Source organism: Rattus norvegicus, assembly GCF_036323735.1.
Source record: "Rattus norvegicus strain BN/NHsdMcwi chromosome Y unlocalized genomic scaffold, GRCr8 chrY_unlocalized_13, whole genome shotgun sequence".
In the NCBI taxonomy this organism is placed as follows: Eukaryota; Metazoa; Chordata; class Mammalia; order Rodentia; family Muridae; genus Rattus; species Rattus norvegicus.
Window position 1 is genome coordinate 96,251 of NW_026947371.1, and position 6,000 is coordinate 102,250.

Consider the following 6,000-nt stretch of genomic DNA (forward strand, 5'->3'; position numbering starts at 1 on the left):
CAGGAATAAAAATTTTGACTCTCAGTGTAGAGTATTGAATTTTATCTTCAGAGGATTCCTGGACATGCCATTGGAATTTTATGACAAGGGCTTCTACCCTTGACATGCATCAATATCTCTTTTTGTCTTGGACATACATGATTAAGGATTGGGGGTCCTAAACACTAATGACTCCAGGACTTACCTGCATCCCATCAGACATGTACTGAAAATGTCCTCCATTTCTTCATGTCTTGGCCAGATTTTGTTGTTAAGGGCCAGGGGGACTGCAGAAGGAAGTGAGGCATATGTCTATCGATCATGGTTGGGAGAAAGAAAATAGCTAATAGATCCAGCTTGACTAGAGCTTTCCTCCTCTTTCAGTGCTTCCTCCTGTCTGTAGACTTCCCCTTTTGTCATGCTTTATTGGGGAATTTGCATTTTTTCTCCTGTGTCTGGGCTACTACTATGCATGTTCCTTTGTGTTTATCTACAGGGTCTCCGGGGAAGGCATCATCCCAACCTTCCAGCATCAGTGAGCAAGTGCAACAGATTAAGAAGTTTGTAGAAATTGACTAAGGAGCTCCAGAAGATGACATGTGAGTTGGAAAATTCCCGTGCATAGGTAACCATTGCACCAACAGCATTTGAAGAGAAGTAGTCATTGTACCCACTTCTTTGTAGACAGTCCTGACCCCTGTGTGATAACCTCAGTTTTCTCAGACCACAGGAAAATGCAACTGTAATGTCCTCATGTACAAATTAATTTTCTTATGTTCCTCTCAGAATCACAACATAAAGAAAGGATAGTAGTATGATAGGAAGCGATTTTATTTCTCAGAAATGCAGAAGCAGTGGTTTGAATAAGTGTCTTGGGTTACGGAAAGTAATGTGTGAGCTCTCATCATGGATTTTAATAGACAGAGAATGTATTTTCTGTCCTCAGACACACAGAAAGTTGGTAAGCTACAGAAGCATAGTAACTTAAACTTAGATAAGTAAACTTTTATTTTTTTATTTAAAGTTTTATTTTATTTGTTTTCAATGAGTATCTGTAACTCTCAGACACAACAGAAGTGGAAGTTTAATGCCATTATACATGGTTTTATGCCACTATGATTTTGCTGGTAGTTGAACTCAGGACCTATGGAAAAACAGTTAGGACTCTTAAATGCTGAATCATCTTACCAGTCTAAATTACTTTTGACGATGATGGTGATGAAGATGATGATGATGATGATGATGATGATGATTACCATTATTATTATTATACTTAAACTCTAAAGGGATCAAGATTTCCCCTCCTCCAAAGCTCTTTCCCCTCTCCTGTCTCAAGATATCCTACAATAAAGAAGATACCATCACAGCTTCCCATCCTCCCCAGCACTGAAGAAAGAAAAGTTTTACTTTGTCATGGTTATGGACATATTCTTGTTTACTGGGCTCAGAGCTTCAGATCTGATGGAGGGAGACTATGGAAATGGAATCTCCTTTGGAGGAATCTGCTTACCTTGTAGGAACGGGGAAACAGTGAGCAAAAGTAAGATGTTGTTCCACGACTTCATCCCTTGCTAAGAAAAAAGTCTATTTTTCACAGCTTGGGAACTGGGTAAGCAGTCTAAGCAAGCATGGCTAATAAGCCAAACCAGATGGGTAAACATTTGTCCATTGGATACGAAGGGGGAGCATTTAATTGACTATGCTGACTGTATCTCCTGTCCACTGTGTTCTAATCCCATGCAAGGAAAGTTCGGTGGATTTTGTCTGTCCTGTGTCAGAACAATAGTGTTTTCCATTCTGAATGCTTTTTCTTCACTGATATGAACCTTGAGAGAACAGTGGGAGCCATGGAAAGCCACAGCCAACAACATTCTACATTCTAGAATATCAAGGGCTTCTCTTAAGAAACACTTTCTTGTAGTTGTGAATTCAGCAGGGAGGAAAATTACAACCAACCTCTGATCAAGCAGCATAAAAATTAGCATGAGATAAAGAAAGACTTAAAAATGAGTCAGATCTCTGATACATAACAAGAAGTGGACCCTGGCACTGTCACAAATAACATTAAGGTTATTTTGTTGAGCAAGAGTTACTCTCCTGGAGTCCTCAGATGTTCATATGTGGTTGAAAATCTGTCACAGAAGACTGTATTGATATCATACTCTAATCCAGAGAGACCATACAAAAAAGTATATTATTCCTTCTGGAGTATTGGTTGAAATTAATTCACATCACACATTTGTATGTGAGGCTTAAATTAATGTTCTACATAGACAAAAGCATTATCTCAATCCTTGCCTTTGTAATTTGTTTTGTTTTGTTTTTAATTTTAAAAATGGCTTAGTATTCTTCAGTTAAACAATTGAACTGAAGTGACTGTTCCTCAGACTGTATACATAGAAAACATCTGAGTAGTAGTTGACATTTTTAGTCGGGGCGTCTCCCCATGGATCTGTTTGTGCCTGAATAAGCATGCATAGACTTATTTCAGTTAAGGGAATCATGTAGTATTAAAAAAATTAGAGGATCCATCTGCTGTAAATATTTTCTTTTACTCAGGTGAAGGAAGGTTTATCAAAGGCTGTGTATCAAAGGTTGTAGATATTACACCATCCATAGGAGATAATATATCAAGAAAGATTCTGCAGGGATGCAGAGATTGACCTAAATATCCCCACACAATTCTAAGCCAGGACGGACAAGATATCACTTCACGTGGAAATTTAAAATAATCTGATGCTATGGTATGTGGAGTGTTAATAAAGAAAAACCACCTAAAAAGCATATGCATATATAGAAGATGCTATTCAAAAATATACAGAGGCAGTTTGGAACCTACATTTAGCACAAAGAGATTGAATCCCCACTTCACAGATACTGAATAGAACCACTGAGTATTAAGAAATCTATATTAGAAATCACTTGCCTATCACATGTCTGTATAACTAGGTAGTCACAGCAAACATGACATTCGGAAAGCATAGCTTGAACTTGTCAACAATGGAGGGAGTGCATGTAGTGAACGAGGTTTGGGCATGAAACTCAAAAGTCGAAAATACCACTGAGATTTGAGTTTTGAGGACAATAAATACTTAATGACTTTTGGGACAAAATTTGAATCTAAAGACTCCTAAAATTATTTATCAATCAGCTCTGAATCCCTATGGAGATTGGTGGATATTATGAATTTAGTCTGTGCCCCAGAGGTATAGGTAAATGGTGTAATTTGAAGTGATTAGGTATGCTAAAGAGGCATACAAAACTGAGGAGGCCATGGTATCATTGAATAAGTGTGCTTCTCCAAAACGTAGCATGATTTTTTGTGCAGTGACTTAGACACTATACACACACGCGCATGCACACACATAAACACACAGATACACATATACACACATACACACAAACACACACACAAACTCACACAAACACACACACACACACACACAAAACCCACAAATAATTGACTTCCTCTGTGCTGTGTGTGGCATGCTGGAATTATCCAAGATATGAAGAGTATTCTCCACAAGTAAGTTAAACCCAAACTCAATGAAAAATTTAGAATTCCTCCTCCTTTCTTGAGAAAGCATTCTGTGCATGAGTAATGCTTACATTTTAAAGTTTAAGAGGGATGACTTGAAAACAGTAACTACTTAATCCACGTTGAAACAGCATTTCAGAGATGTGTAGTGATTTAATTTTGATTTTATGAAACTGCAATTTCTCAGGTCTCATTAGTGCAGTATTGAACCATGTCATTCTTAAACATAACTGTAGGGACAGTAAGAGTTTGGAGATTTCTCTAAGTTGAAAAACCTCAGAAATCTTATTAGCAACAACTTAATTCAAAAATGGAGAAACTTGTGCTTGGGTAAGGTCCGGTACCTAAGACTGAGCAGCTGGTTCAAAGCCAAGGACAAACATTGCATGTAACCAAGGACTGCTGGGTACAGAACCTGTTACTAAAATGGAGAAAGCTGAAGTCTTCAGGAAATATGGATAAGGAATACTTGGAATGGTAGAAATTATATGCTATATATTTAGTGGTACACACTGAGAGGATGAATTTTTGAAATGTTTATCTCCTTAGGAGTGTAAACATTTGAGCTAAGTAAATGCTGTAGCCTAGGTAGGAAAGGGAAGTGAGTTTCCATTCAGACACTGGAATTACCTTCATGCCGAACATAAACATGGGAGGGTTTCAAAGAAATGTTGAAGCATATCAAGAGCTTCTGAGCATCCAGGAGGAGTCTGAGAGGATTAATTTGTTCTTGTTATGAGGGATTTTCTAGTTTATTGTTGGAAATCCATCAGGAGAAGTTCAAAGTCTAGAAACCAAATTCTATACAAGTCTCATATTAGCTTTGGAAGACTGTGACCTGTAAAGGCCTCAAAAAGGCATAGCTAGATTCACCTGTTAAAATGTATTACAATTGGTGACTGACTGCCTTTCCACTATGTTCCCAAGGCCAGCCGCAAGGTACGACTGTGGTGCTAAACCTTCGGCTGGAGAATTCTGCTTAGCTTAATTACTGTGTTTTGTTTTTGGTTTGAGTTGTGTTTGCTTCAGGTATTAGTACTGTTGGTTTGGTTGGAAGTTTTGTTATTCATTCTTAATAAATTTTTGTTCTTTTGGTGAATTTGCAGTTTTGATAACATCATGCACATTGGGTTATGATTGTATCATTAAACCCTTTTTGAAAAAAAATTAATATATATTTTTCAGAATAAAATGTGTTTTTCAACTCATAAGAAACAAGTTTTTTCTTGTGTCGTGTTGCACCCTGTAATCCCAGAAACCATATGTAAAGATAGATGACTAAAATTTGCAGGGTCTTGGGATTCACAATTGTTCCCAGTAAGCCAGAGGTACACATGTGGATTGGCCTTTCGATGTGTCTAGTGTGGCCTAATCTGTATACCAATTTCATGATGGAAAAGGTATCCATACTCTATCCTTGTGGTCATATATTTAGCTACTCCTAAAACATAGTACTTTAGGAATGATCTCATAGAACAAATTAATGAGAAAATCAACAGTATTTGTCTAATGACTACCAGAAAATGAAAACATTCACCAATGTATTGGAAATTAAACTCCGGAATATCTGACGTATTCTGTCTCTGCTTTATTGAGATATAGTCTCAGTGCGAACCACATAGAAGAGATAATGAATTCCATGTTCTTAAAAATCTTTTTTATACTTAGTTTTTATGTTGTTGGCTTTGAATATGTATTTGGTGCCTATTTTGGATAGTTGTTTGGTTCAGATTATTATCATTACCATTATTATTGCTATTATTTCTTTTTTTATTAACTTGAGTATTTCTTATATACATTTCTTTCTTTTTTTAAGATTTATTTTATTTATTATATATAAGTACACTGTAGCTGTCTTCAGATACACCAGAAGAGGGCATCGGATCTCTTTACAGATGGTTGTGAGCCACCATGTGGTTGCTGGGAATTGAACTCATGACCTCTGGAAGAACAGTCGGGTGTTCTTAACCACTGAGCCATCTCTCAAGCCCTCTTATATACATTTCAAGTGTTATTCCCTTTCCCGGTTTCCGGGCAAACATCCCCCTCCCCCCTCCTCTTCCTTATGGGTGTTCCCCTCCCAACCCTCCCCTCATTGCCACCCTCCTTCCACAGTCTAGTTCACTGGGGGTTCAGTCTTAGCAGGACCCAGGGCTTCCCCTTCCACTGGTGCTCTTACTAGGATATTCATTGCTACCTATGAGGTCAGAGTCCAGGGTCAGTCCATGTATAGTCTTTAGGTAGTGGCTTAGTCCCTGGAAGCTCTGGTTGCTTGGCATTGTTGTATATATGGAGTCTCGAGCCCCTTCAAGCTCTTCCAGTTCTTTCTCTGATTCCTTCAACGGGGGTCCTAATCTCAATTCAGTGGTTTTCTACTGGCATAGGCCTATGTGTTTGCCGTATTCTGGCTGTGTCTCTCAAGAGAGATCTACATCCGGCTCCTGTCGGCCTGAAATACTTTGCTTCGTCCATCTTGTCTAATT

At 38.0% G+C, this 6,000-nt stretch overlaps 1 long non-coding RNA gene across 2 annotated transcripts in view; it reads left to right on the top strand.

The window, feature by feature from the left end:
- The window catches only part of LOC134484584 (uncharacterized), a 40,566-nt gene extending 35,923 nt beyond the window's left edge, over positions 1-4,643 (top strand). For both annotated transcript variants that reach the window (XR_010062059.1, XR_010062060.1), the window contains exon 4: positions 476-4,643. This is a non-coding gene — a long non-coding RNA (uncharacterized LOC134484584). The remainder of the gene's footprint in view (positions 1-475) is intronic.
- The last annotated feature ends 1,357 nt before the right edge of the window (positions 4,644-6,000 follow it).